The sequence below is a fragment of the Amblyraja radiata genome, chromosome 4 (assembly GCF_010909765.2).
Source record: "Amblyraja radiata isolate CabotCenter1 chromosome 4, sAmbRad1.1.pri, whole genome shotgun sequence".
In the NCBI taxonomy this organism is placed as follows: domain Eukaryota; kingdom Metazoa; phylum Chordata; class Chondrichthyes; order Rajiformes; family Rajidae; genus Amblyraja; species Amblyraja radiata.
The window spans coordinates 49453426-49466953 of record NC_045959.1 but is presented as its reverse complement, the minus strand read 5'-3'; the positions used below and the strand labels follow the sequence as shown (position 1 = coordinate 49466953).

Below are 13528 nucleotides of genomic sequence, written 5' to 3'. Positions count from 1 at the left end.
TAAACTAAACTAAGATGCTGCCTGTCCCACTGAGTTATTCTGGCACGAGTTTAATTTCCATTTCTTTGATGTAATACTTTGGACTACATACATTCATATTTTTGTCTAATCATTGCCTTGTGCAAATGTTCCATAATGATTTTTGTTCTCATGTTTAATTTCTTTGCTATTACTATTTACTGACATTTTCAAGGATTTATATATTTGCACTTCTGGACATCCATTTCTCTGATAACCAAACTTTTTTTAATTGATTTTGTACTTCTATTTCATGTTTCCCTCCCAAAATTCATTGTCTCAGCTTCTATTAAAGAGCAGTAGGATAGTCTTTGAATATTTTTGGACAAAGAAAGTTCTAAAGTCTCAAATGACTTAGACAAAAGCCTAATCTCTGTTTTATATAAGTAATTGTTTATTTTTAAACAGTGATTCCTAGTTCCAGATTCTTCTTCAAAAGAGATCATCCTCTCCCCATCCAATCTATCAAGATCCTTTAGTTTCTTACCTGTTAACAAATTTCCAATTAATTTAAGTGCACTTTTTATTGAAGCAAAATACGTTCTATCTGACCATTTACAACATTTATTTGGTTTTATAATAAATTATGTTCATGTCATAGAAGCAGAATTAGGCATTAAAAAAGTACATTTGTCCACATAATTTATCAGCTTGGTGGTGTTGATCATTCTCTGCATTTCTAACCGTGATAATGATTTAATCTCGAAAATCAAGTAGGGAAAGGTCATGTTCGTGCTAATAAAGCTACTATCTATATTACTAAATCTCTGTTCTTGACCGCTTTTGGCCGTCTGTGCTGCGATTTCCGAGAGAACGCCGCCACCTACGGCCGTCATTTTTGGCCACCTTGCTCAGAGCCCCCCTCCGCCGCATGTGTGCTGAGGATTTTTCCCGTCGATGAAAAATGACAGATATTAATGTTTTTACAAAATTCCCCATTCTCTCTGCTGCCCCCGCTGGCGGCAGGGGGGAGGGACTATAAAACCAGGAAGTGGTGTACCTCACTCACTCTTCAAGATGGAGGAAGGCAGAGGGTTACGTTTCTCTGAGCTGTGAATAACACTGAACACATGTCTACTCAAATGTGAGTGCCCTTAGTGGTTCTAAAATGCTTGCAAAAAGTGTCTATTGGTTCTAAAATATTTGCAAAAAGTGTCTATTGGTTCTAAAATGTTTGCAAAAAGTGTCTATTGGTTCTAAAGCTTGCAAAAAATGTCTATTGGTTCTAAAATGCTTGCAAAAAATGTCTATTGGTTCTAAAGCTTGCAAAAAATGTCTATTGGTTCTAAAATGCTTGCAAAAAATGTCTATTGTCTCTAAAGCTTGCAGAAAATGTCTATTGGTTCTAAAGCTTGCAAAAAAATGTCTATTGGTTCTAAAATGCTTGCAAAAAATGTCTATTGGTTCTATAGCTTGCAGAAAATGTCTATTGGTTCTAAAGCTTGCAAAAAAAATGTCTATTAGTTCTAAAGCTTGCAAAAAAATGTCTATTGGTTCTAAAGCTTGCAAAAAAATGTCTATTGGTTCTAAAGCTTGCAAAAAAATGTCTATTGGTTCTAAAATGCTTTCAAAAAATGTCTATTGGTTCTAAAGCTTGCAAAAAATGTCTATTGGTTCTAAAGCTTGCAAAAAATGTCAATTGGTTCTAAATCTTGCAAAAAAATGTCTATTGGTTCTAAAGCTTGCAAAAAAATGACTATTGGTTCTAAAATGCTTGCAAAAAATGTCTATTGGTTCTAAAGCTTGCAAAAAAAATGTCTATTGGTTCTAAAGCTTGCAAAAATGTCTATTGGTTCTAAAGCTTGCAAAAAATGTCTATTGGTTCTAAAACTTGCAAAAAATGTCTATTGGTTCTAAAATGCTTGCAAAAAATGTCTATTGGTTCTAAAGCTGGCAAAAAAAGGTCTATTGGTTCTAAAGCTTGCAAAAAAATGTCTATTGGTTCTAAAATGCTTGCAGATAGTATCTCTATTGCTTCTAAAGTGTGTGTGCGCGTCGTCTGTCTGTGCGTGCATATGTATGAGTTGCTGTGTCTGTATAAGTGTCTGTGGATGAGTGTGTGAGTGTCTGTGTATGAGTGTGTGTATGTGTGAGTGTCTGTGTGTGTGAGTGTTTGACTGTGTCTCTGTGTATGAGTGTCTGTATGTGTGTCTGACGGTGTGTCTGCGTGAGTGTCTGAGTATCTGTGTGTGTGTGTGTGTGTGTGTGTGTGTGTGTGTGTGTGTGTGTGTGTGTGTGTGTGTGTGTGTGTGTGAATGTGTGTGTGTGTGTGTGTGTGTGTGTGTGTGGAGAGCGACTAAGAGTGCATGGGGGGATATTGAGGGTATGCGTGGGGGGAGGGGAATGGCATGGAGCAGAATGGGGGGGAGAAGGGAAGAGGGGTGACTGAGTGAACTGCCACCACCAGTTGTGAGTGACTGGGCTGCCAGCCCACCAGCCATGAGTAAGTGAAATGCCAGCCCACCAGCTGTAAGTGACTGAAGTGCCAGCCCACCACCCATAGACTTAGTGAACTGCAAGTCCAAAAATCCATTCAGTCCACAATGTCCATACTAGCCCTCTGGAAACCAGTTCCTTCAGTGCACAACAGCCTGAGTGACTGAGCTGCCCGGCCAGAGTGACTGAGCTGCCCGGCCAGAGTGACTGAGCTGCCAGCCCAAGAATCCATTCAGCCCACAATGTCCATACTAGCCCTCTGGAAGCCAGTCCCTTTGACCCACAACACACATACTAGCGCTCCAGAAACCCCCCCCACTGGCCAGCAATATTGGAATTGGTGGAGAGGTGGAATATTGCGTTGGGGGACCAACCCTCCCATGTGATGCTGCTTAGTCTAGTATTACATATAAGTCCAACAATTCCTGTTGGGGACATTTAAATACAGCAAAGTTTACATATAGAATAATCCTTTCATTTATCTTTATTTTGCATTTCATTTTGCATAAGAAACTCTATTGATAGGACATTTGTTAAGAAATTAGATTTCTCTGTAATTGAAGTATTAATCTAACGCTCTGCTTTCCTTCACTTTGATGTATCCTGATGCTGCAGGATTGTCATTTTAGATTGCAACCCCCCTGTAAGAGAACAGATGAATTGTGGCTGACTAACATTTCCATAAAAGAGAAGAACTGCAGCTCGTGGCTAGAATGCAGCTCCACATATCAGATTCTAGGCCCGAAAGAGCCCATCCCTACCACATCAAGCACTTCTGTAAATGGTGTTCTAATTGAAAACGAAGAGAGAAAGCTTAGAGAGGGCAGGAAGCATAATCCTGTTTTTCAGATTTCTTAGTCCATATTTTCCAAGATTGACCAGGGATACGAGAAAGCCATCCAAGTTACAGTCAGAAGAAGCACATTGTTACACATGGATATGCAGGGAATGGAGGGGTATGGATCATGTGCAGGCAAATGAGGCTAGTTTATCTTGGTGTTATGCTTGGCTCAGACATTATGGGCCGAAAAGCCTGTTCCTGTGCTGTACTTGTCCATATTCTATGCTCTAACCTGCACTATAGAGTAGTGCCATCAATAAATACCAAGACTTGACAAGATATGTCAAGATGAGAGCTCTTCCAAATGTGCAGCCTCCTGCTGCAACATACATAAACCTTAGACAGGAACTCACACGCTCACAGTCAGAGATTGGTAGTCAGAAACACATAAATCTAGTAAACTCATAGAAACCAGTTAGAAACCAGCTCTGCTACCTTAATGAGTACCCATCCACACTAGTCCCAGTTGCCAGCATTGTTAACTTCAATACTCATCCAATTTTGTGGGAGGTTCTGCCTCCACCATCAGCTCAGTATTCATATGGTATCTTCCAAAATCTTCTCCAGATCCCTTCCAAACATCTTACACCTTACCTTCAAACTATTCCCTCTGGTTTTAGACTCCTCTGTTATGTGGAAATGTTTCTCACTAGCCACCTGATCTAACTCTTTAATAATTTTACATACCTCAATCAGAAGCCCTCAGTCTCCTTTCATCTAAAGAAAATCCAGCTTATCCTGTCACTCACAATTGAAATACTCCTTCCCAAACACTTTTGTGAATCTCGTCTGTATCCCTCCAATGCAATTACATCTTTCCTATGGTGCAGCGATTAGAGAGCATGCTGACCGGTTGTATCGTGGCTTGGTTCGGCAACTTTAGCGTCCAGGAGCGGAAAAAGGTTGCAAAAAGTTGTAAACATTGTCCAGTCCATCATCAGCTCCGACCTCCCCACCATCGAGGGGATCTATCGCAGTCGCTGCCTCAAAAAGGCTGCCAACATCATCAAGGACCCACAACATCCTGGCCACACACTTATCTCTCCACTGCCATCGGGTAGAAGGTACAGGAGCCTGAAATCTGCAACATCCAGGTTCAGGGACAGCTTCTTCCCCACAGCCATCAGACCATTAAGCACAACTTCATACAAACTCTGAACTATAACAACCTATTGCACTTTATCTGTTTATTTTGTAAGGCTCATTTACATATGCTTGCATGTATGCTGGCAACTTACGCAGAGACCCATGAATACAGCATACTCCTTTATTTGTGTTGTAATCATGGGACAAGATGGCGGCGCCTGTCGGCAGCGGCCTCTGCAGTCCGTCTGTCTTTTTTTTCTTTTTGTCTTGTTAAGTGGATGTCTTGGTTTTAGTTTGTATATTATTTTTAGCTGTGTATATGTGGGGGGCGGGGAGGGGGGGTGAGGGAAACATTTCATCTCTTCCCTGTACCCGACTTTTCCTTGTCGAGTCTCCGTTGTCGATGGGCTTAACATCTTGGAGCCGGCGGCCTCCAACCGGAATCAACCTGGGGCTCCAGTCGCAGAGCCTGCGGACTCACCATTGCGGAGCTGGCCGACTTCGTAGTGCGGAGCGCTATGGTGGCGTGCGGCTGCGACCCGACTTTGGAACTCGGAGGCTTAGGCTGCAGGCCCTGTGGGAGGTAACATCGGGAGCTCGCGTGTCCCTGGTGGGAGACCGCTTTTCGGAGCTCCCGCAATGGCAAACTTCGCACATCGAGGGGTTTAAATCAACCCGGAGCGGGGCCTTACATCGCCCGGCGCGGCTTAAAGGCCGCTGAACTTACCATCGTCCCGCCGGGCGGGGGCTCTAACATTTAACATCAGGAGCCTCGATCGGCTCGATGAAGCTGTTTGGCTGCTTGACCGGGAGAGGAATGGGCACAGAGAACGGGGAAGAGATAAGACTTTTGCCTTCCATCACAGTGAGGAGGTGTTTGGGCATTCATTGTGATGGATGTTTGTGTGGAATTGTGGAATTGTGTGTTTTGGTTTTTTGTTTGTATTATGACTGCAGAAACGTAATTTCGTTTGAACTTATGTTCAAATGACAATAAACTATTCTGATTCTGATTAATGTGGGGTCTCTGGAGAGATCTGCACGCCATCCATCCCCTTCTGTGACAACAGGAGGAGGAAGATGTGGTGATGATGGAAGAGGGTGATTTTGACAAAACAGAGCCCATTACATCACTATTCCTGGCACTGCTAAGCATCTGCTCGGAACCTGGAAATAGCGGATGAGGCTACATGAGGGCATGTTTCACAAGCTATATCATCGTCACTGAGGAATGCTGATAGTTTAAAAGAAAACTGCGAGCACACTGCTCAACAGAAGCAGATAGCAGTTTGCCATAAAGGATTTTAATAAACACTATGAGAGGCAACATACATGGGAACAGGGCCTGCCTTAGGAGGTGCAGGGCCCAATTGGGAACAATTTTCATAGAAATATAAATATATAATTATAAATGAGTCATATTCAGGCACGTGTTATGAGTAATATGACAGTCAGTCGGCTTTAAAAAATCTTAAACCGCGCATGCGCAGATTGTTCTCTCCGTAAAAATGAAAATAAAAATAAATAAAGTAGCAATTCAATTTGCCCAAGGCTTCTAAATCTCCTTCTTTCTGAATTATTGAATGGGTGGGGGGGGAGGGTGGAGGGTGACGGCAGGTGGAAAGATGGTGGGGAAAACAGGAGCACACCGGGACAACATGAATCAGTTGTCATCTTTTTGAATGACTATACTAGTTCAAGGGACCAATTGGGGGGAGAGTTCCTTTCACAGCGTGTGGGGAGTCAGGCCAGGGGTAAAGTTGCGGGGATGGCAGGAGCGTTGAGAAGTAGGGGGTCGGGGCTCATGCCAGTAACCCACTCACTCACCGCTGCCGCGGCGCTCCGGGCGCGGAGCCACCACATTGTGGCCGGGGAGGAAAGCAGCTCGCGTGGCTATGAGCGGCTGCCATCACTGGACAGCGGAACCGACTGTCATCTCAGCGCCTTCTGCCGGCCCGCTCACCTCTGGCAGTGCTCTCCGTCTGAACAGACCAGCTCAAGAGCAAAGATCATAGAGTGGAGTGGGTCAGCGGGTGATGGATAACATCATAGCGGGCGGTGGAGCTTACTCCTGTGTAAGCGTGAACAAGGGATCAATTGAGGTTACCCACACTGACATATGGAGTAAGCTCTAGCGCCCGCTGACCTGTTATCCATCGCCCACTGACCCGCTCTTGAGCTGGATGATCCCCGAGCCCTCTCCTTCTCAACGCTCCTGCCCTCCCGGCAACTTTACCCCTGGACAGACTATCCACACGCTGTGAAAGGAACTCCCCCCACCCACCCCTAGCAGCGCTGTCCTTTTACAGCCGCTTCCCACTTTACAGCCGCTTCCCATCAGCTGCTAGCAATGAGGGATAGACTTGGCTATCCCTCAGTACAGCAACATCGTTCTTGATGTTGCTGTACTGAGGGATAACAAAGTCTATCTTTTTTGGCTAACAACCTAACCTTCGGCCTCCAAGATGCAGGTACATTTTCTAGCAATGTTACAAAATGTTGAGATTTTAAAAATCAAGTCTGCAATTTATCCCATCAGATAAAGCATAAAAAGAGGTTTAATTTGACACCTAATTCACTGTCATATCTTCAGTATTAAAAACATTATGGCCATTTTCATACTCAGAAATTAGCATCTTGTTCCCTATTGCTTTTCCATTGACAACACAAAAGCTGTGATCGAGGACAGTCAAAAGCCCATAACTTTCGTAAAAATTAAAAGTACTGAATGAAATTTTCAGTTATTATAGATTGAAGCATTCTGAAACATTAGTTTCATTTTATATTTTTCATTAAACATTTTATATTTAAACATCTTACTTCGTTGACCTGAAATTAAAGCATATAATTTGTTAAGCACCTAATTGTAGCTAATTACAAAATTGACCGTTGTGACGGAAATAGTAATAAACACCCAGACTGCCTTGAAAATTCAAAAACGTGATATTCTCAAGATCAGAACTTTAATATTATTGTATTATATGCTGTAAGTCCGTAACAGATAGGTAAATAAATTACAATTTCTAGCTATAGACCAGGTCTTTATGAAGAAGATCAGTTGCTAGCTGGTACATTGGCATACCATAATCAGTAGCATCATCATACTCCTCAGATTGTAACCAATAAACAACTCTGTACACCTTGTTTTTCCTCAACTTTTCAATTTTGGCATTGTAAACTACAAGTTTTTGCTCTTCAAACCACGCATGACATGCCTTTCTGCCATTACTTTCCCATTAAGAATCTCCTGTAGATTCCATTTCTTAAGAAAGGGATAATTTAAAAAAATAGCCTAAGCATCCAAATAACAAACTAATCTCATTCACACAAGAATTCACAATATAACATGATTTTTAAATCTCACTGTCATGAACTGAGATGCCAGATGGCATCCTGCTGAGCCACCACAGACACAGGGGGGGTCCACCTTCAACTTCAGAGCCAAACAAAAAACACAGAGTGCTGGAGGAACTCAGCGGGCAAGGCAGCACCCGCGGAGGGAACATATCACTTATCAGGAGCCGCCACGGGCCAGGACTCTTCCCCCCCCCCGTCCCCCCCCCCACAACAGAAAGGAACCACAGATGCAGCCGTCACCACAAAATGTCTAAGAAAGAACTGCAGATGCTGGAAAATCAAAGGTAGACAAAAATGCTGGGGAAACTCAGCGGGTGAGGCAGCATCTATGGAGCGAAGGAAATAGCCAATGTTTCGAGCCAGGTCTGAAGAAGGGTTTCACCCGCTGAGTTTCTCCAGCATTTTTGTCTACTGCAAAACATCAATGATTCCGGGAATGCCGAGAGAGAGCTAGAGAGAGACGGGATGGGGAACGGGACAGAGAGAGAGCGAGAGAGAGTGTGGGAGGGAGAGAGCGAAAGACAGAGAGACACAACGTGGGTCAGTAGGTAAATTGAATGACTAACCTGCACACCAAGAAGCTCGCCAAGAAGAAGCCCTCAATCATGATGGTCAGTTTTAAGACATTCTCATTGTGTCATCAATACATCGATCTACATTCCTCAGTAAATGTAATTGTGTTTTGAACAAGTATTAATGACGCCGCGTGAATTGTATTCAAAGGAACACAGCGTCATTAATACTTGTTCAAAATACAATTATATTTACTGAGGAATGTGGATCGATGCATTGATGACACATTGTATAACTACGTTAACTACTGGCTGTTAACAAGTGCTAACAGTAGTAGTTAACAAATCGTTTGTGTTTGATGGGCGTGCAGCGGTTGTTATCCATGTTTGTTTTGTAAAAAAAAACGTATGGCGATTGTTTTAAAAAAAATCTTTATTTAACAAAGCCAATTTGTATTTCCGTACGAAATACTGAAAATTAACGCAGGGCCCCCCTTAGGCGCGGGGCCCAATTGGGAGAAACCGGTCCAATTGGTTTAAGCTCGGCCCTGCATGGGAAGGTTAGTTCAGATGCATTCAAAATACTTGGCAGAAAGTCCAACAAACTTCAGTTTGCAAGAGATGTCAAATTGCATGGAGAGCCAATCACCCAGCTTGTACAGGAGTTCCTGCTGAGCCAGGCATGCATATCTCCAGTCTAGAAACAGAGCACAATTCTTTGGTACTACAACTAATGGAGCAGATTTTTCTTTCCACGGAAGCACAGGCAGAGGTCATTGATTACCTATTGATTACCTGGAAAACTAAATTGTCCTCAAAGAGCAGTCTGTTTTGTTACTGCATTTGGATGTTGAGATTGACAGGAGTCTGTATCTTTAATGGCAGTGTGCAATTTGGGTCACAGCAAATAAACAGTCAATTGTTAGCCCCTTCCTGGGGGAGTTTCTTTCGCAAGGTACAATATGAAAATGCTGCCCTCCATCAAGATGCCAGCATTTCTCCTCACACTGCTGGCTCTTAAGCGATGCCCAGAACAGTGGCACTGTGGTGCAGTGGTAGAACGCCAGCGAACCAGGTTCAATGCTGACTACGTGTGCTGTCTGTATGGAATTTGTACATTCTCCCCGTGACCTGCATGGGTTTCCTCCGGTTTTCTCCTGCACTCCAAAGATGTATGGGTTTGTAGGTTAATTGGCTTGGTATAATTGTAAATTGTCCCTAGAGTGAGTCGGATAGCGTTAGTGTGTGGGGATCGCTGGTCGGTGCTGACTCGTTGGGCCGAAGTCCGAAGAGCCTGTTTCCACACTATATCACTAAACTAAATTAAACTAAACTAAACCAGCTACTTCAGCCTTACAGGGCTAGAGATCATGATGTGAATCCTTCCTGGACATTGCTATACATATGGGGGCAACTTTTTAACCAGCCACAGTACAAGAATGGGGTGCCAGGCAGTGTGCCATTGCAGTAGACAAATAAAACCCAGTTGGAAGGAAATCATGAAAGTTAAGCACAGGGGTGTACAAATTTCAGTCCTATTGATATATTACTTTTTAATTTCCACTTATATTTTTTATTTCTACTTATAATTTGCTATGATCTATGAATCAAAATCCAAATTTTCAACCATTCAATCATCAAGAATCCAAAGATATGTAATTTGTTGTAACTGCAGCATTATGAGAAGTAGATTCCTGCATCCTATGCAGGAATCCTATGCAGCTCCACTCTTACTCCCCCTCCCCCCATTCGTAACAAGGACAGAGTCTCCCTTGTCCTCACCTTCCACCCCATCAGCTGTCGTATACAGCATATAATCCTCCAACATTTTCGCCACCTCCAACGTGATCCCACTACTGGCCATATCTTCCCATCTCCACCCCTTTCTGCTGTCAGCAGAGACCATTCCCTCCGTAACTTCCTAGACAACTCGTCCCTTCCCACCCAAACCACCCCTTCTCCAGATACTTTTCCCTGCAACCGCAGGAGATGCAACACCTGTCCCTTTACCTCCCCTCTCGACTCCATCCAATGACCTAAACAGTCTTTCCAGGTGAGGCAGAGGTTCACTTGCACCTCCTCCAACCGCATCTACTGTATCCGCTGTTCCAGGTGTCAACTTTACTACATCGGCGAGGCCAAGCGCAGGCTCGGCGATCGTTTCGCTGAACACCTCCGCTCAGTCCGTCTTAACCTACCTGATTGCCCGGTGGCCCAGCACTTCAACTCCAATGCAATGTCCTGGCCCTCCTCCATTGCCTGAGTGAGGCGCCGCACAAATTGGAGGAACAGCACCTCATATTTCGCTTGGGTAGTTTACACCCCAGCGGTATGACCATTGACTTCTCTAACATCAGATAGCCCTTGCTTTCTCTCTCCTTCCCCTTCCCAGTTCTCCCACCAGTCTGACTGTCTTCACCTACATTCTATCTTTGTCCCGCCGCCTCCCCTGACATCAGTCTGAAGAAGGGACTCGACCCAAAATGTCGCCCATTCCTTCTCTCCATAGATGCTGCCTTGCCCGCTGAGTTACTCCAGCATTTTGTGTTTACCTGCATCCTATGATGCTGCTACTTAAATGTTCTGTCCATTTGTTTAAAATTAATGTACTGTATTTATAAAGAAATTGCTATTACATGAGAAATCATTGAGAGGCTGAAGCTAAGGCATTTTTACATTCCAAGGTACCAATCATCAGAAGTATCCTGTATCTTGTGATAGGGAGATAAACATGTGCCCCTTATAATCTCAGGATCAAATTTTCTTCTCTGCCTCGCAGGATTAGTGCATTTTATTACAGCATGTATTACATCAACCCACCAATGTTTCTTAAACCGTGGTTCCGTAGAAAACCCATGACCTCCATGATCTAGAAGGACAAGTGTAGAATGCATGGAAAAAACATTAGCTCCAATCTACCATCTCTCATACCAATCCAACTAGTTCATGTGCCACCACATCATCATCATGCTGGGTTAAAGTTATGGAACTACCTATTTTATACCACAATAGGGGTACATTGTGCCTTCTAGATGGTGAAGAGGCTTTGAGCAATCATGATGTGACCATGATTGTTCCAGTAGCTAATTTAGTTTCTAGTCACTGACATTCAAAGGATTTTGATTGCAAGGGATTACATGTGCCAGGCATCATTGAAGGTCAAGGGAATCAGAGATGGTCATTTTCTACCATTTATACCTTCTTCTTAAGCAGTCTCTTGGAATCAAGGATGACTTACTCCACTCCAGTTTTGCGAGTTCAGGGGTGACTAATAAGACAAATGTGGAAATTGCATACTCTTCCACAGATGGGGCAGGTGGTAGTCATCCTTAAACTCATGCGGCTGCTTAAGAAGAAAAATATATAAATGCTGGATAATAAACATCTCTGATCATCTGCCCTTGATTTTCAATGACCCCCATTGATAAATAGTCTGCGAAGTAGTCAGTACCTTCCAACACTAACACTGATGCATAGCCTTAAATTTGCCAATACCATCCTGAATGTTTCTTCTCCACTATGAGGTTATGGATACAGAGATTTCCGGGAGTCAATAGAGATGTTTCTTGAAGGAGGCTTTGAGCCTAATCTGGAATAGTTTCTTCTGTCTTTCTGGTGATTTCTTCCCATATAGGGCATGGCAAATAGAAAGCCACATTGCTTGTCCAACATCTCCAACTGAATGTAACTAGGGCCTTAACACTGGTAAAGTTGGCCTGAGAGAGGATATTGACATTAGTTTGTGTGAACTTCCAGTAATGATGAAATTCATCTTCTAGGTGCCAGCACAGGCTTTGATTGATAGAGTTCATCTTGGTTGGCACAGACATTATGGGCCGAAGTGTCTATTCCTGTGCTGTATTTTTCTATGTTCTATGAGTAAAGAGGTTTTGAAGACCCAGTCCTTAAACCTGTCCCAAAACTCCTGTTTTTTCTGAGAAGCAGTCCATCAATGTTTCCGTTCCCTCGACTAGATGCATTCAGCATCTCAAGGCGCTGCATAAATACCACCAAGGCTGACTTTGTCATTTATATGGTGGAACTTAGCATTAAACTAAACAAGTTCTTATGGTGGACAAAAGTGCTGGAAAAACTCAGCGGGTGCGGCTGCATCTATGGAGCGAAGAAAATAGGCAACGTTTCGTGCCAAAACCCTTCTACATAAGTTCTTATGGTGCGCGTTGGTTGTTTGAGATTGATTCATTTTTTTGTAGATACTTTCTGTTGATTAGTCATTCAATTTATTCTTTCTCTAAATAAGTTCTAATCTACTTAAATTCCTCACTTGTAATTTATGTATTCTCTATTTCATCAATTCGGATTTGCTGCTATTTACAGTACTTTGATATATTGACCAAAGAGTAAGAATAACAAAAAAAACTTGGCTCTTAGAGGAATTACATTTTCAGGATTTATTTTTTCATACCTTCACTTGTCTTAAATCTCCTTAACTTTTAGTGATAACTGTTCAGCCACTCTTTTAATTCTAGGCATCACTGTTGCAGCTGGCACTGACCACAGTGATTAGAGTCCTCTTACTACTCAGTGATCAAATATGCAAATAAGTAAGTTTTGACTATAGAGCAACTTTGGTTGATCACAATATATCCTTATCCTAACCTCATCGTACCATTGTCAGCGTGCCATAAATTTCCCTGAAATCTGTTCATTAGTTCTTTTCTTAATTTAGGACTCTCTGAAAACTTATTTTCATGTCCAAGCTTCTGATCTGTATGCAATTTTTGTTTTATATCCACTGAAGTAATTTGGAGCATTTATCCTCGTCAAAGGCACCTCATAAATGAAAGTTGTTGCTGACTCAGAGAACAATGACACAAAAATTAACTATAATATAAAAATAATCAACTATAATATAATATAAGAAAATGTATAACAGTGCCAGTAAAATGTGTAGTGTGAGCTACCCAATCAAAAGATTCACGAATTACATTTACTGAAGAGCAATGAATTACACATACCAAGGAACAATGATAGACCATGTTGCATATGCCACATAGTGTTGTTTTTTAGAATGTCCCATACTGAAAACATTTAATGTAAATACTGCTTTGAATTAAAGTAGATATCATGGGGTTTTTTTAAATTTCTGGTAGTTTTTTTTAATAGATATGCATATTTTGATATCCAGAACCTGTCAAACACTTTATAGAATAAAATGTTACATACCATAAAGGTACGCTGAAGCTGTACACGATTTATGCCTTCGGCTAATATTAGAGTTTAATTGTAAAATTGAACAGTTTCTATGTAGCCCATC

General features: G+C 42.3%; 1 protein-coding gene across 4 annotated transcripts in view; it reads right to left on the bottom strand.

Moving 5' to 3' along the window:
• ppp1r42 (protein phosphatase 1 regulatory subunit 42) overlaps positions 1 to 13528 on the bottom strand; it is a 61200-nt gene that overhangs the window by 29579 nt on the left and 18093 nt on the right. The window lies entirely within an intron of this gene.